At 46.4% G+C, this 16,007-nt stretch overlaps 10 non-coding genes across 10 annotated transcripts; all 10 read right to left on the bottom strand.

Moving 5' to 3' along the window:
* Nucleotides 1-1,174: 1,174 nt before the first annotated feature.
* On the bottom strand, nt 1,175-1,365 carry LOC142285156 (U2 spliceosomal RNA). The gene has a single exon (XR_012746588.1). It is a non-coding gene; the product is annotated as a U2 spliceosomal RNA (small nuclear RNA).
* A 1,387-nt stretch (nt 1,366-2,752) lies between these two features.
* On the bottom strand, nt 2,753-2,943 carry LOC142285155 (U2 spliceosomal RNA). The gene has a single exon (XR_012746587.1). It is a non-coding gene; the product is annotated as a U2 spliceosomal RNA (small nuclear RNA).
* Nucleotides 2,944-4,330: 1,387 nt separating this feature from the next.
* On the bottom strand, nt 4,331-4,521 carry LOC142285154 (U2 spliceosomal RNA). Its single transcript, XR_012746586.1, has one exon. It is a non-coding gene; the product is annotated as a U2 spliceosomal RNA (small nuclear RNA).
* A 1,387-nt stretch (nt 4,522-5,908) lies between these two features.
* LOC142285153 (U2 spliceosomal RNA) lies at nt 5,909-6,099 on the bottom strand. Its single transcript, XR_012746585.1, has one exon. It is a non-coding gene; the product is annotated as a U2 spliceosomal RNA (small nuclear RNA).
* A 1,387-nt stretch (nt 6,100-7,486) lies between these two features.
* On the bottom strand, nt 7,487-7,677 carry LOC142285152 (U2 spliceosomal RNA). Its single transcript, XR_012746584.1, has one exon. It is a non-coding gene; the product is annotated as a U2 spliceosomal RNA (small nuclear RNA).
* Nucleotides 7,678-9,064: 1,387 nt separating this feature from the next.
* On the bottom strand, nt 9,065-9,255 carry LOC142285151 (U2 spliceosomal RNA). The gene has a single exon (XR_012746582.1). It is a non-coding gene; the product is annotated as a U2 spliceosomal RNA (small nuclear RNA).
* Nucleotides 9,256-10,642: 1,387 nt separating this feature from the next.
* Nucleotides 10,643-10,833, bottom strand: LOC142285150 (U2 spliceosomal RNA). Its single transcript, XR_012746581.1, has one exon. It is a non-coding gene; the product is annotated as a U2 spliceosomal RNA (small nuclear RNA).
* Nucleotides 10,834-12,220: 1,387 nt separating this feature from the next.
* On the bottom strand, nt 12,221-12,411 carry LOC142285103 (U2 spliceosomal RNA). Its single transcript, XR_012746530.1, has one exon. It is a non-coding gene; the product is annotated as a U2 spliceosomal RNA (small nuclear RNA).
* Nucleotides 12,412-13,798: 1,387 nt separating this feature from the next.
* On the bottom strand, nt 13,799-13,989 carry LOC142285149 (U2 spliceosomal RNA). Its single transcript, XR_012746580.1, has one exon. It is a non-coding gene; the product is annotated as a U2 spliceosomal RNA (small nuclear RNA).
* A 1,387-nt stretch (nt 13,990-15,376) lies between these two features.
* Nucleotides 15,377-15,567, bottom strand: LOC142285148 (U2 spliceosomal RNA). Its single transcript, XR_012746579.1, has one exon. It is a non-coding gene; the product is annotated as a U2 spliceosomal RNA (small nuclear RNA).
* Nucleotides 15,568-16,007: the final 440 nt, after the last annotated feature.

Here is a 16,007-nt window from a genome sequence, read left to right as displayed (position 1 = left end):
AGGGCGCAAGCAACTCCCCTCCCCCTTGCAGTCTTTCCAATTCACGATACAAAAAGACGGACAGGACAGGTTGCCTGACTTTCCGTCACTGCCACCCTTTGCCATCCTTACCCGTAGAAAGCCCTTTCATCATCCCCAAACCCTAATCTTTTCCCTTTCCTTCCCAGCCCCCAAACCCTGCCCTCTGTACCTTTCTCACCACCCGCTTCCCTTCTCCTGTCATCCCCCTACCACCCGGGAAAAAAAGAGATTGCCCCCTCCTTCCACTAGCCCACCCTCCCACCCAAAGAACAACTTCTTCTGCGCAGCTTGTTTTCTAGGCAGCAGCGCTATTGTGATGTCATCGGGGGGCATTGTGACAAGCCGCCAGTGTTCCGTCTCTTCATGTTGTGCACAGTTCAAACGGAAAATACATCAACAGGCAGACTACAGAAAAGCTTACTATCAAAGGTTAGAGGGGGGCTTTCTCAGAGGGCTTTTTACAGTTTTTCTATTCCCAATTAGCCGTTTAAGTGTACTTATTGAAAGTAGTAATTCTTTCATAGGCCGCCCTTTCTTAGTATTTGACGTTCCTTATATTGCGGTATGAGGCTTCGCAGTAGGTTGCAAACATTCATCACCCATGACTGTCCCCAATTGAGCTCAGAAGCTCAATGTCTATCATGACCTCTCTTTTAGAATGTCCAAGAGCAAGCAAACTATTCCTCCAGGAGAGGGCGCCAACAGACTACTAAAGAGATCATCATTACTCAAAGAAAACCCCAAAAACCAATGCATGATAGGAATAAACAGGTAACTTTCTTTGGAGTGGAAGCGGAGAGATCGCACCAGATGCCAATTCTAGATCTTATCACACCTGTGGTCACTGCAGCAGCAGGTGAATCCACTTTGTCCAAAAGGGATCTATTCCATTCAATTGCAAATGATCTAGATAAGACAGAGAACTGCAGCACGGGGACATAGCCGAGTTGGTCAGGTTGAGTGGTGATGAGTTTGCTATTTGGATGAATAAAGAAAGTCAAAAGTGTGAAAGATAAAAAACAAAAGGAGGAAGTGTGAAAAGTGAATGGGCCAAATTGAGGTGCATATGAAGACGTATGCTTTCTTCCAATTCATTAAATCGGGCTAATATGAATCAGGTGAATTGAGTTCTGCTTTTGGAAACTGGGTTAAGAAGGGGTGCACCGTTCCTGGAGGTACTGCAATACCAGGTCAATGCGTGGAGTGGACAGAGCAAGCTCTTTTTCCATCTCCCTGTTCTAAAAATCCATTTAATATATGGTCCCCAGATAGGGGACGTATCAGATATTAAACTGATAAGAACAGATACTACACTTGATCTTAGCCAAAAGGCCGAGAAGCGATAACCAGAATTGGTTTGGGCCTCGAGTGGCACCCTGGCCTATGCCGGACACATCTTAGGGAGAGAGAGCGAGAGGGAGACAAACCCACGCCTACACAAGACATTTTGTCACCCAAGCCAACCCTTGAAAAGGCTGCTTTGCAGAGCAAAAACAAGAAGAATGGTGCGTTTTGCAGCCGCCGCCCACTGCAATGAATCTGAATAACTCCTCCTTTAGGGCGCAAGCAACTCCCCTCCCCCTTGCAGTCTTTCCAATTCACGATACAAAAAGACGGACAGGACAGGTTGCCTGACTTTCCGTCACTGCCACCCTTTGCCATCCTTACCCGTAGAAAGCCCTTTCATCATCCCCAAACCCTAATCTTTTCCCTTTCCTTCCCAGCCCCCAAACCCTGCCCTCTGTACCTTTCTCACCACCCGCTTCCCTTCTCCTGTCATCCCCCTACCACCCGGGAAAAAAAGAGATTGCCCCCTCCTTCCACTAGCCCACCCTCCCACCCAAAGAACAACTTCTTCTGCGCAGCTTGTTTTCTAGGCAGCAGCGCTATTGTGATGTCATCGGGGGGCATTGTGACAAGCCGCCAGTGTTCCGTCTCTTCATGTTGTGCACAGTTCAAACGGAAAATACATCAACAGGCAGACTACAGAAAAGCTTACTATCAAAGGTTAGAGGGGGGCTTTCTCAGAGGGCTTTTTACAGTTTTTCTATTCCCAATTAGCCGTTTAAGTGTACTTATTGAAAGTAGTAATTCTTTCATAGGCCGCCCTTTCTTAGTATTTGACGTTCCTTATATTGCGGTATGAGGCTTCGCAGTAGGTTGCAAACATTCATCACCCATGACTGTCCCCAATTGAGCTCAGAAGCTCAATGTCTATCATGACCTCTCTTTTAGAATGTCCAAGAGCAAGCAAACTATTCCTCCAGGAGAGGGCGCCAACAGACTACTAAAGAGATCATCATTACTCAAAGAAAACCCCAAAAACCAATGCATGATAGGAATAAACAGGTAACTTTCTTTGGAGTGGAAGCGGAGAGATCGCACCAGATGCCAATTCTAGATCTTATCACACCTGTGGTCACTGCAGCAGCAGGTGAATCCACTTTGTCCAAAAGGGATCTATTCCATTCAATTGCAAATGATCTAGATAAGACAGAGAACTGCAGCACGGGGACATAGCCGAGTTGGTCAGGTTGAGTGGTGATGAGTTTGCTATTTGGATGAATAAAGAAAGTCAAAAGTGTGAAAGATAAAAAACAAAAGGAGGAAGTGTGAAAAGTGAATGGGCCAAATTGAGGTGCATATGAAGACGTATGCTTTCTTCCAATTCATTAAATCGGGCTAATATGAATCAGGTGAATTGAGTTCTGCTTTTGGAAACTGGGTTAAGAAGGGGTGCACCGTTCCTGGAGGTACTGCAATACCAGGTCAATGCGTGGAGTGGACAGAGCAAGCTCTTTTTCCATCTCCCTGTTCTAAAAATCCATTTAATATATGGTCCCCAGATAGGGGACGTATCAGATATTAAACTGATAAGAACAGATACTACACTTGATCTTAGCCAAAAGGCCGAGAAGCGATAACCAGAATTGGTTTGGGCCTCGAGTGGCACCCTGGCCTATGCCGGACACATCTTAGGGAGAGAGAGCGAGAGGGAGACAAACCCACGCCTACACAAGACATTTTGTCACCCAAGCCAACCCTTGAAAAGGCTGCTTTGCAGAGCAAAAACAAGAAGAATGGTGCGTTTTGCAGCCGCCGCCCACTGCAATGAATCTGAATAACTCCTCCTTTAGGGCGCAAGCAACTCCCCTCCCCCTTGCAGTCTTTCCAATTCACGATACAAAAAGACGGACAGGACAGGTTGCCTGACTTTCCGTCACTGCCACCCTTTGCCATCCTTACCCGTAGAAAGCCCTTTCATCATCCCCAAACCCTAATCTTTTCCCTTTCCTTCCCAGCCCCCAAACCCTGCCCTCTGTACCTTTCTCACCACCCGCTTCCCTTCTCCTGTCATCCCCCTACCACCCGGGAAAAAAAGAGATTGCCCCCTCCTTCCACTAGCCCACCCTCCCACCCAAAGAACAACTTCTTCTGCGCAGCTTGTTTTCTAGGCAGCAGCGCTATTGTGATGTCATCGGGGGGCATTGTGACAAGCCGCCAGTGTTCCGTCTCTTCATGTTGTGCACAGTTCAAACGGAAAATACATCAACAGGCAGACTACAGAAAAGCTTACTATCAAAGGTTAGAGGGGGGCTTTCTCAGAGGGCTTTTTACAGTTTTTCTATTCCCAATTAGCCGTTTAAGTGTACTTATTGAAAGTAGTAATTCTTTCATAGGCCGCCCTTTCTTAGTATTTGACGTTCCTTATATTGCGGTATGAGGCTTCGCAGTAGGTTGCAAACATTCATCACCCATGACTGTCCCCAATTGAGCTCAGAAGCTCAATGTCTATCATGACCTCTCTTTTAGAATGTCCAAGAGCAAGCAAACTATTCCTCCAGGAGAGGGCGCCAACAGACTACTAAAGAGATCATCATTACTCAAAGAAAACCCCAAAAACCAATGCATGATAGGAATAAACAGGTAACTTTCTTTGGAGTGGAAGCGGAGAGATCGCACCAGATGCCAATTCTAGATCTTATCACACCTGTGGTCACTGCAGCAGCAGGTGAATCCACTTTGTCCAAAAGGGATCTATTCCATTCAATTGCAAATGATCTAGATAAGACAGAGAACTGCAGCACGGGGACATAGCCGAGTTGGTCAGGTTGAGTGGTGATGAGTTTGCTATTTGGATGAATAAAGAAAGTCAAAAGTGTGAAAGATAAAAAACAAAAGGAGGAAGTGTGAAAAGTGAATGGGCCAAATTGAGGTGCATATGAAGACGTATGCTTTCTTCCAATTCATTAAATCGGGCTAATATGAATCAGGTGAATTGAGTTCTGCTTTTGGAAACTGGGTTAAGAAGGGGTGCACCGTTCCTGGAGGTACTGCAATACCAGGTCAATGCGTGGAGTGGACAGAGCAAGCTCTTTTTCCATCTCCCTGTTCTAAAAATCCATTTAATATATGGTCCCCAGATAGGGGACGTATCAGATATTAAACTGATAAGAACAGATACTACACTTGATCTTAGCCAAAAGGCCGAGAAGCGATAACCAGAATTGGTTTGGGCCTCGAGTGGCACCCTGGCCTATGCCGGACACATCTTAGGGAGAGAGAGCGAGAGGGAGACAAACCCACGCCTACACAAGACATTTTGTCACCCAAGCCAACCCTTGAAAAGGCTGCTTTGCAGAGCAAAAACAAGAAGAATGGTGCGTTTTGCAGCCGCCGCCCACTGCAATGAATCTGAATAACTCCTCCTTTAGGGCGCAAGCAACTCCCCTCCCCCTTGCAGTCTTTCCAATTCACGATACAAAAAGACGGACAGGACAGGTTGCCTGACTTTCCGTCACTGCCACCCTTTGCCATCCTTACCCGTAGAAAGCCCTTTCATCATCCCCAAACCCTAATCTTTTCCCTTTCCTTCCCAGCCCCCAAACCCTGCCCTCTGTACCTTTCTCACCACCCGCTTCCCTTCTCCTGTCATCCCCCTACCACCCGGGAAAAAAAGAGATTGCCCCCTCCTTCCACTAGCCCACCCTCCCACCCAAAGAACAACTTCTTCTGCGCAGCTTGTTTTCTAGGCAGCAGCGCTATTGTGATGTCATCGGGGGGCATTGTGACAAGCCGCCAGTGTTCCGTCTCTTCATGTTGTGCACAGTTCAAACGGAAAATACATCAACAGGCAGACTACAGAAAAGCTTACTATCAAAGGTTAGAGGGGGGCTTTCTCAGAGGGCTTTTTACAGTTTTTCTATTCCCAATTAGCCGTTTAAGTGTACTTATTGAAAGTAGTAATTCTTTCATAGGCCGCCCTTTCTTAGTATTTGACGTTCCTTATATTGCGGTATGAGGCTTCGCAGTAGGTTGCAAACATTCATCACCCATGACTGTCCCCAATTGAGCTCAGAAGCTCAATGTCTATCATGACCTCTCTTTTAGAATGTCCAAGAGCAAGCAAACTATTCCTCCAGGAGAGGGCGCCAACAGACTACTAAAGAGATCATCATTACTCAAAGAAAACCCCAAAAACCAATGCATGATAGGAATAAACAGGTAACTTTCTTTGGAGTGGAAGCGGAGAGATCGCACCAGATGCCAATTCTAGATCTTATCACACCTGTGGTCACTGCAGCAGCAGGTGAATCCACTTTGTCCAAAAGGGATCTATTCCATTCAATTGCAAATGATCTAGATAAGACAGAGAACTGCAGCACGGGGACATAGCCGAGTTGGTCAGGTTGAGTGGTGATGAGTTTGCTATTTGGATGAATAAAGAAAGTCAAAAGTGTGAAAGATAAAAAACAAAAGGAGGAAGTGTGAAAAGTGAATGGGCCAAATTGAGGTGCATATGAAGACGTATGCTTTCTTCCAATTCATTAAATCGGGCTAATATGAATCAGGTGAATTGAGTTCTGCTTTTGGAAACTGGGTTAAGAAGGGGTGCACCGTTCCTGGAGGTACTGCAATACCAGGTCAATGCGTGGAGTGGACAGAGCAAGCTCTTTTTCCATCTCCCTGTTCTAAAAATCCATTTAATATATGGTCCCCAGATAGGGGACGTATCAGATATTAAACTGATAAGAACAGATACTACACTTGATCTTAGCCAAAAGGCCGAGAAGCGATAACCAGAATTGGTTTGGGCCTCGAGTGGCACCCTGGCCTATGCCGGACACATCTTAGGGAGAGAGAGCGAGAGGGAGACAAACCCACGCCTACACAAGACATTTTGTCACCCAAGCCAACCCTTGAAAAGGCTGCTTTGCAGAGCAAAAACAAGAAGAATGGTGCGTTTTGCAGCCGCCGCCCACTGCAATGAATCTGAATAACTCCTCCTTTAGGGCGCAAGCAACTCCCCTCCCCCTTGCAGTCTTTCCAATTCACGATACAAAAAGACGGACAGGACAGGTTGCCTGACTTTCCGTCACTGCCACCCTTTGCCATCCTTACCCGTAGAAAGCCCTTTCATCATCCCCAAACCCTAATCTTTTCCCTTTCCTTCCCAGCCCCCAAACCCTGCCCTCTGTACCTTTCTCACCACCCGCTTCCCTTCTCCTGTCATCCCCCTACCACCCGGGAAAAAAAGAGATTGCCCCCTCCTTCCACTAGCCCACCCTCCCACCCAAAGAACAACTTCTTCTGCGCAGCTTGTTTTCTAGGCAGCAGCGCTATTGTGATGTCATCGGGGGGCATTGTGACAAGCCGCCAGTGTTCCGTCTCTTCATGTTGTGCACAGTTCAAACGGAAAATACATCAACAGGCAGACTACAGAAAAGCTTACTATCAAAGGTTAGAGGGGGGCTTTCTCAGAGGGCTTTTTACAGTTTTTCTATTCCCAATTAGCCGTTTAAGTGTACTTATTGAAAGTAGTAATTCTTTCATAGGCCGCCCTTTCTTAGTATTTGACGTTCCTTATATTGCGGTATGAGGCTTCGCAGTAGGTTGCAAACATTCATCACCCATGACTGTCCCCAATTGAGCTCAGAAGCTCAATGTCTATCATGACCTCTCTTTTAGAATGTCCAAGAGCAAGCAAACTATTCCTCCAGGAGAGGGCGCCAACAGACTACTAAAGAGATCATCATTACTCAAAGAAAACCCCAAAAACCAATGCATGATAGGAATAAACAGGTAACTTTCTTTGGAGTGGAAGCGGAGAGATCGCACCAGATGCCAATTCTAGATCTTATCACACCTGTGGTCACTGCAGCAGCAGGTGAATCCACTTTGTCCAAAAGGGATCTATTCCATTCAATTGCAAATGATCTAGATAAGACAGAGAACTGCAGCACGGGGACATAGCCGAGTTGGTCAGGTTGAGTGGTGATGAGTTTGCTATTTGGATGAATAAAGAAAGTCAAAAGTGTGAAAGATAAAAAACAAAAGGAGGAAGTGTGAAAAGTGAATGGGCCAAATTGAGGTGCATATGAAGACGTATGCTTTCTTCCAATTCATTAAATCGGGCTAATATGAATCAGGTGAATTGAGTTCTGCTTTTGGAAACTGGGTTAAGAAGGGGTGCACCGTTCCTGGAGGTACTGCAATACCAGGTCAATGCGTGGAGTGGACAGAGCAAGCTCTTTTTCCATCTCCCTGTTCTAAAAATCCATTTAATATATGGTCCCCAGATAGGGGACGTATCAGATATTAAACTGATAAGAACAGATACTACACTTGATCTTAGCCAAAAGGCCGAGAAGCGATAACCAGAATTGGTTTGGGCCTCGAGTGGCACCCTGGCCTATGCCGGACACATCTTAGGGAGAGAGAGCGAGAGGGAGACAAACCCACGCCTACACAAGACATTTTGTCACCCAAGCCAACCCTTGAAAAGGCTGCTTTGCAGAGCAAAAACAAGAAGAATGGTGCGTTTTGCAGCCGCCGCCCACTGCAATGAATCTGAATAACTCCTCCTTTAGGGCGCAAGCAACTCCCCTCCCCCTTGCAGTCTTTCCAATTCACGATACAAAAAGACGGACAGGACAGGTTGCCTGACTTTCCGTCACTGCCACCCTTTGCCATCCTTACCCGTAGAAAGCCCTTTCATCATCCCCAAACCCTAATCTTTTCCCTTTCCTTCCCAGCCCCCAAACCCTGCCCTCTGTACCTTTCTCACCACCCGCTTCCCTTCTCCTGTCATCCCCCTACCACCCGGGAAAAAAAGAGATTGCCCCCTCCTTCCACTAGCCCACCCTCCCACCCAAAGAACAACTTCTTCTGCGCAGCTTGTTTTCTAGGCAGCAGCGCTATTGTGATGTCATCGGGGGGCATTGTGACAAGCCGCCAGTGTTCCGTCTCTTCATGTTGTGCACAGTTCAAACGGAAAATACATCAACAGGCAGACTACAGAAAAGCTTACTATCAAAGGTTAGAGGGGGGCTTTCTCAGAGGGCTTTTTACAGTTTTTCTATTCCCAATTAGCCGTTTAAGTGTACTTATTGAAAGTAGTAATTCTTTCATAGGCCGCCCTTTCTTAGTATTTGACGTTCCTTATATTGCGGTATGAGGCTTCGCAGTAGGTTGCAAACATTCATCACCCATGACTGTCCCCAATTGAGCTCAGAAGCTCAATGTCTATCATGACCTCTCTTTTAGAATGTCCAAGAGCAAGCAAACTATTCCTCCAGGAGAGGGCGCCAACAGACTACTAAAGAGATCATCATTACTCAAAGAAAACCCCAAAAACCAATGCATGATAGGAATAAACAGGTAACTTTCTTTGGAGTGGAAGCGGAGAGATCGCACCAGATGCCAATTCTAGATCTTATCACACCTGTGGTCACTGCAGCAGCAGGTGAATCCACTTTGTCCAAAAGGGATCTATTCCATTCAATTGCAAATGATCTAGATAAGACAGAGAACTGCAGCACGGGGACATAGCCGAGTTGGTCAGGTTGAGTGGTGATGAGTTTGCTATTTGGATGAATAAAGAAAGTCAAAAGTGTGAAAGATAAAAAACAAAAGGAGGAAGTGTGAAAAGTGAATGGGCCAAATTGAGGTGCATATGAAGACGTATGCTTTCTTCCAATTCATTAAATCGGGCTAATATGAATCAGGTGAATTGAGTTCTGCTTTTGGAAACTGGGTTAAGAAGGGGTGCACCGTTCCTGGAGGTACTGCAATACCAGGTCAATGCGTGGAGTGGACAGAGCAAGCTCTTTTTCCATCTCCCTGTTCTAAAAATCCATTTAATATATGGTCCCCAGATAGGGGACGTATCAGATATTAAACTGATAAGAACAGATACTACACTTGATCTTAGCCAAAAGGCCGAGAAGCGATAACCAGAATTGGTTTGGGCCTCGAGTGGCACCCTGGCCTATGCCGGACACATCTTAGGGAGAGAGAGCGAGAGGGAGACAAACCCACGCCTACACAAGACATTTTGTCACCCAAGCCAACCCTTGAAAAGGCTGCTTTGCAGAGCAAAAACAAGAAGAATGGTGCGTTTTGCAGCCGCCGCCCACTGCAATGAATCTGAATAACTCCTCCTTTAGGGCGCAAGCAACTCCCCTCCCCCTTGCAGTCTTTCCAATTCACGATACAAAAAGACGGACAGGACAGGTTGCCTGACTTTCCGTCACTGCCACCCTTTGCCATCCTTACCCGTAGAAAGCCCTTTCATCATCCCCAAACCCTAATCTTTTCCCTTTCCTTCCCAGCCCCCAAACCCTGCCCTCTGTACCTTTCTCACCACCCGCTTCCCTTCTCCTGTCATCCCCCTACCACCCGGGAAAAAAAGAGATTGCCCCCTCCTTCCACTAGCCCACCCTCCCACCCAAAGAACAACTTCTTCTGCGCAGCTTGTTTTCTAGGCAGCAGCGCTATTGTGATGTCATCGGGGGGCATTGTGACAAGCCGCCAGTGTTCCGTCTCTTCATGTTGTGCACAGTTCAAACGGAAAATACATCAACAGGCAGACTACAGAAAAGCTTACTATCAAAGGTTAGAGGGGGGCTTTCTCAGAGGGCTTTTTACAGTTTTTCTATTCCCAATTAGCCGTTTAAGTGTACTTATTGAAAGTAGTAATTCTTTCATAGGCCGCCCTTTCTTAGTATTTGACGTTCCTTATATTGCGGTATGAGGCTTCGCAGTAGGTTGCAAACATTCATCACCCATGACTGTCCCCAATTGAGCTCAGAAGCTCAATGTCTATCATGACCTCTCTTTTAGAATGTCCAAGAGCAAGCAAACTATTCCTCCAGGAGAGGGCGCCAACAGACTACTAAAGAGATCATCATTACTCAAAGAAAACCCCAAAAACCAATGCATGATAGGAATAAACAGGTAACTTTCTTTGGAGTGGAAGCGGAGAGATCGCACCAGATGCCAATTCTAGATCTTATCACACCTGTGGTCACTGCAGCAGCAGGTGAATCCACTTTGTCCAAAAGGGATCTATTCCATTCAATTGCAAATGATCTAGATAAGACAGAGAACTGCAGCACGGGGACATAGCCGAGTTGGTCAGGTTGAGTGGTGATGAGTTTGCTATTTGGATGAATAAAGAAAGTCAAAAGTGTGAAAGATAAAAAACAAAAGGAGGAAGTGTGAAAAGTGAATGGGCCAAATTGAGGTGCATATGAAGACGTATGCTTTCTTCCAATTCATTAAATCGGGCTAATATGAATCAGGTGAATTGAGTTCTGCTTTTGGAAACTGGGTTAAGAAGGGGTGCACCGTTCCTGGAGGTACTGCAATACCAGGTCAATGCGTGGAGTGGACAGAGCAAGCTCTTTTTCCATCTCCCTGTTCTAAAAATCCATTTAATATATGGTCCCCAGATAGGGGACGTATCAGATATTAAACTGATAAGAACAGATACTACACTTGATCTTAGCCAAAAGGCCGAGAAGCGATAACCAGAATTGGTTTGGGCCTCGAGTGGCACCCTGGCCTATGCCGGACACATCTTAGGGAGAGAGAGCGAGAGGGAGACAAACCCACGCCTACACAAGACATTTTGTCACCCAAGCCAACCCTTGAAAAGGCTGCTTTGCAGAGCAAAAACAAGAAGAATGGTGCGTTTTGCAGCCGCCGCCCACTGCAATGAATCTGAATAACTCCTCCTTTAGGGCGCAAGCAACTCCCCTCCCCCTTGCAGTCTTTCCAATTCACGATACAAAAAGACGGACAGGACAGGTTGCCTGACTTTCCGTCACTGCCACCCTTTGCCATCCTTACCCGTAGAAAGCCCTTTCATCATCCCCAAACCCTAATCTTTTCCCTTTCCTTCCCAGCCCCCAAACCCTGCCCTCTGTACCTTTCTCACCACCCGCTTCCCTTCTCCTGTCATCCCCCTACCACCCGGGAAAAAAAGAGATTGCCCCCTCCTTCCACTAGCCCACCCTCCCACCCAAAGAACAACTTCTTCTGCGCAGCTTGTTTTCTAGGCAGCAGCGCTATTGTGATGTCATCGGGGGGCATTGTGACAAGCCGCCAGTGTTCCGTCTCTTCATGTTGTGCACAGTTCAAACGGAAAATACATCAACAGGCAGACTACAGAAAAGCTTACTATCAAAGGTTAGAGGGGGGCTTTCTCAGAGGGCTTTTTACAGTTTTTCTATTCCCAATTAGCCGTTTAAGTGTACTTATTGAAAGTAGTAATTCTTTCATAGGCCGCCCTTTCTTAGTATTTGACGTTCCTTATATTGCGGTATGAGGCTTCGCAGTAGGTTGCAAACATTCATCACCCATGACTGTCCCCAATTGAGCTCAGAAGCTCAATGTCTATCATGACCTCTCTTTTAGAATGTCCAAGAGCAAGCAAACTATTCCTCCAGGAGAGGGCGCCAACAGACTACTAAAGAGATCATCATTACTCAAAGAAAACCCCAAAAACCAATGCATGATAGGAATAAACAGGTAACTTTCTTTGGAGTGGAAGCGGAGAGATCGCACCAGATGCCAATTCTAGATCTTATCACACCTGTGGTCACTGCAGCAGCAGGTGAATCCACTTTGTCCAAAAGGGATCTATTCCATTCAATTGCAAATGATCTAGATAAGACAGAGAACTGCAGCACGGGGACATAGCCGAGTTGGTCAGGTTGAGTGGTGATGAGTTTGCTATTTGGATGAATAAAGAAAGTCAAAAGTGTGAAAGATAAAAAACAAAAGGAGGAAGTGTGAAAAGTGAATGGGCCAAATTGAGGTGCATATGAAGACGTATGCTTTCTTCCAATTCATTAAATCGGGCTAATATGAATCAGGTGAATTGAGTTCTGCTTTTGGAAACTGGGTTAAGAAGGGGTGCACCGTTCCTGGAGGTACTGCAATACCAGGTCAATGCGTGGAGTGGACAGAGCAAGCTCTTTTTCCATCTCCCTGTTCTAAAAATCCATTTAATATATGGTCCCCAGATAGGGGACGTATTAGATATTAAACTGATAAGAACAGATACTACACTTGATCTTAGCCAAAAGGCCGAGAAGCGATAACCAGAATTGGTTTGGGCCTCGAGTGGCACCCTGGCCTATGCCGGACACATCTTAGGGAGAGAGAGCGAGAGGGAGACAAACCCACGCCTACACAAGACATTTTGTCACCCAAGCCAACCCTTGAAAAGGCTGCTTTGCAGAGCAAAAACAAGAAGAATGGTGCGTTTTGCAGCCGCCGCCCACTGCAATGAATCTGAATAACTCCTCCTTTAGGGCGCAAGCAACTCCCCTCCCCCTTGCAGTCTTTCCAATTCACGATACAAAAAGACGGACAGGACAGGTTGCCTGACTTTCCGTCACTGCCACCCTTTGCCATCCTTACCCGTAGAAAGCCCTTTCATCATCCCCAAACCCTAATCTTTTCCCTTTCCTTCCCAGCCCCCAAACCCTGCCCTCTGTACCTTTCTCACCACCCGCTTCCCTTCTCCTGTCATCCCCCTACCACCCGGGAAAAAAAGAGATTGCCCCCTCCTTCCACTAGCCCACCCTCCCACCCAAAGAACAACTTCTTCTGCGCAGCTTGTTTTCTAGGCAGCAGCGCTATTGTGATGTCATCGGGGGGCATTGTGACAAGCCGCCAGTGTTCCGTCTCTTCATGTTGTGCACAGTTCAAACGGAAAATACATCAACAGGCAGACTACAGAAAAGCTTACTATCAAAGGTTAGAGGGGGGCTTTCTCAGAGGGCTTTTTACAGTTTTTCTATTCCCAATTAGCCGTTTAAGTGTACTTATTGAAAGTAGTAATTCTTTCATAGGCCGCCCTTTCTTAGTATTTGACGTTCCTTATATTGCGGTATGAGGCTTCGCAGTAGGTTGCAAACATTCATCACCCATGACTGTCCCCAATTGAGCTCAGAAGCTCAATGTCTATCATGACCTCTCTTTTAGAATGTCCAAGAGCAAGCAAACTATTCCTCCAGGAGAGGGCGCCAACAGACTACTAAAGAGATCATCATTACTCAAAGAAAACCCCAAAAACCAATGCATGATAGGAATAAACAGGTAACTTTCTTTGGAGTGGAAGCGGAGAGATCGCACCAGATGCCAATTCTAGATCTTATCACACCTGTGGTCACTGCAGCAGCAGGTGAATCCACTTTGTCCAAAAGGGATCTATTCCATTCAATTGCAAATGATCTAGATAAGACAGAGAACTGCAGCACGGGGACATAGCCGAGTTGGTCAGGTTGAGTGGTGATGAGTTTGCTATTTGGATGAATAAAGAAAGTCAAAAGTGTGAAAGATAAAAAACAAAAGGAGGAAGTGTGAAAAGTGAATGGGCCAAATTGAGGTGCATATGAAGACGTATGCTTTCTTCCAATTCATTAAATCGGGCTAATATGAATCAGGTGAATTGAGTTCTGCTTTTGGAAACTGGGTTAAGAAGGGGTGCACCGTTCCTGGAGGTACTGCAATACCAGGTCAATGCGTGGAGTGGACAGAGCAAGCTCTTTTTCCATCTCCCTGTTCTAAAAATCCATTTAATATATGGTCCCCAGATAGGGGACGTATCAGATATTAAACTGATAAGAACAGATACTACACTTGATCTTAGCCAAAAGGCCGAGAAGCGATAACCAGAATTGGTTTGGGCCTCGAGTGGCACCCTGGCCTATGCCGGACACATCTTAGGGAGAGAGAGCGAGAGGGAGACAAACCCACGCCTACACAAGACATTTTGTCACCCAAGCCAACCCTTGAAAAGGCTGCTTTGCAGAGCAAAAACAAGAAGAATGGTGCGTTTTGCAGCCGCCGCCCACTGCAATGAATCTGAATAACTCCTCCTTTAGGGCGCAAGCAACTCCCCTCCCCCTTGCAGTCTTTCCAATTCACGATACAAAAAGACGGACAGGACAGGTTGCCTGACTTTCCGTCACTGCCACCCTTTGCCATCCTTACCCGTAGAAAGCCCTTTCATCATCCCCAAACCCTAATCTTTTCCCTTTCCTTCCCAGCCCCCAAACCCTGCCCTCTGTACCTTTCTCACCACCCGCTTCCCTTCTCCTGTCATCCCCCTACCACCCGGGAAAAAAAGAGATTGCCCCCTCCTTCCACTAGCCCACCCTCCCACCCAAAGAACAACTTCTTCTGCGCAGCTTGTTTTCTAGGCAGCAGCGCTATTGTGATGTCATCGGGGGGCATTGTGACAAGCCGCCAGTGTTCCGTCTCTTCATGTTGTGCACAGTTCAAACGGAAAATACATCAACAGGCAGACTACAGAAAAGCTTACTATCAAAGGTTAGAGGGGGGCTTTCTCAGAGGGCTTTTTACAGTTTTTCTATTCCCAATTAGCCGTTTAAGTGTACTTATTGAAAGTAGTAATTCTTTCATAGGCCGCCCTTTCTTAGTATTTGACGTTCCTTATATTGCGGTATGAGGCTTCGCAGTAGGTTGCAAACATTCATCACCCATGACTGTCCCCAATTGAGCTCAGAAGCTCAATGTCTATCATGACCTCTCTTTTAGAATGTCCAAGAGCAAGCAAACTATTCCTCCAGGAGAGGGCGCCAACAGACTACTAAAGAGATCATCATTACTCAAAGAAAACCCCAAAAACCAATGCATGATAGGAATAAACAGGTAACTTTCTTTGGAGTGGAAGCGGAGAGATCGCACCAGATGCCAATTCTGGATCTTATCACACCTGTGGTCACTGCAGCAGCAGGTGAATCCACTTTGTCCAAAAGGGATCTATTCCATTCAATTGCAAATGATCTAGATAAGACAGAGAACTGCAGCACGGGGACATAGCCGAGTTGGTCAGGTTGAGTGGTGATGAGTTTGCTATTTGGATGAATAAAGAAAGTCAAAAGTGTGAAAGATAAAAAACAAAAGGAGGAAGTGTGAAAAGTGAATGGGCCAAATTGAGGTGCATATGAAGACGTATGCTTTCTTCCAATTCATTAAATCGGGCTAATATGAATCAGGTGAATTGAGTTCTGCTTTTGGAAACTGGGTTAAGAAGGGGTGCACCGTTCCTGGAGGTACTGCAATACCAGGTCAATGCGTGGAGTGGACAGAGCAAGCTCTTTTTCCATCTCCCTGTTCTAAAAATCCATTTAATATATGGTCCCCAGATAGGGGACGTATCAGATATTAAACTGATAAGAACAGATACTACACTTGATCTTAGCCAAAAGGCCGAGAAGCGATAACCAGAATTGGTTTGGGCCTCGAGTGGCACCCTGGCCTATGCCGGACACATCTTAGGGAGAGAGAGCGAGAGGGAGACAAACCCACGCCTACACAAGACATTTTGTCACCCAAGCCAACCCTTGAAAAGGCTGCTTTGCAGAGCAAAAACAAGAAGAATGGTGCGTTTTGCAGCCGCCGCCCACTGCAATGAATCTGAATAACTCCTCCTTTAGGGCGCAAGCAACTCCCCTCCCCCTTGCAGTCTTTCCAATTCACGATACAAAAAGACGGACAGGACAGGTTGCCTGACTTTCCGTCACTGCCACCCTTTGCCATCCTTACCCGTAGAAAGCCCTTTCATCATCCCCAAACCCTAATCTTTTCCCTTTCCTTCCCAGCCCCCAAACCCTGCCCTCTGTACCTTTCTCACCACCCGCTTCCCTTCTCCTGTCATCCCC

The sequence above is a fragment of the Anomaloglossus baeobatrachus genome, unplaced genomic scaffold (genome assembly GCF_048569485.1).
Source record: "Anomaloglossus baeobatrachus isolate aAnoBae1 unplaced genomic scaffold, aAnoBae1.hap1 Scaffold_589, whole genome shotgun sequence".
NCBI lineage: Eukaryota > Metazoa > Chordata > Amphibia > Anura > Aromobatidae > Anomaloglossus > Anomaloglossus baeobatrachus.
The sequence above is the reverse complement of the archived record's forward strand: the minus strand, read 5'-3'. Positions and strand labels throughout refer to the sequence as shown.